Source organism: Orycteropus afer, unplaced genomic scaffold (genome assembly GCF_000298275.1).
Source record: "Orycteropus afer afer isolate SDZICR_OR568_19922 unplaced genomic scaffold, OryAfe1.0 scaffold00048, whole genome shotgun sequence".
Classification (NCBI taxonomy): domain Eukaryota; kingdom Metazoa; phylum Chordata; class Mammalia; order Tubulidentata; family Orycteropodidae; genus Orycteropus; species Orycteropus afer.
This window is the reverse complement of record NW_006921635.1, coordinates 12,533,536-12,533,785: the sequence shown is the minus strand read 5'-3', so window position 1 is coordinate 12,533,785 and position 250 is coordinate 12,533,536.

The window sequence follows — 250 nt, the reverse complement described above, 5'->3', positions numbered from 1 at the left end:
CAATCAACACCAATAGAAGCAGCAGTCAAGACATCAGACGACATATTGCACTGGGAAAATCTGCTGCAAAAGACCCATTTCAAATGATGAAGAATGAAGATGTCTCCTTGAAGACTAAGGTGCGCCTAACCCAGGCCATAGTATTTTCAATCTCCTGTTAATGCTTATGAGAGCTGGACAATGAATAAGGAAGACCAAAGAAGAGTTGATGCTTTTGAGTTGTGTTGTTGGAGAAGAATGCTAAGAGTAC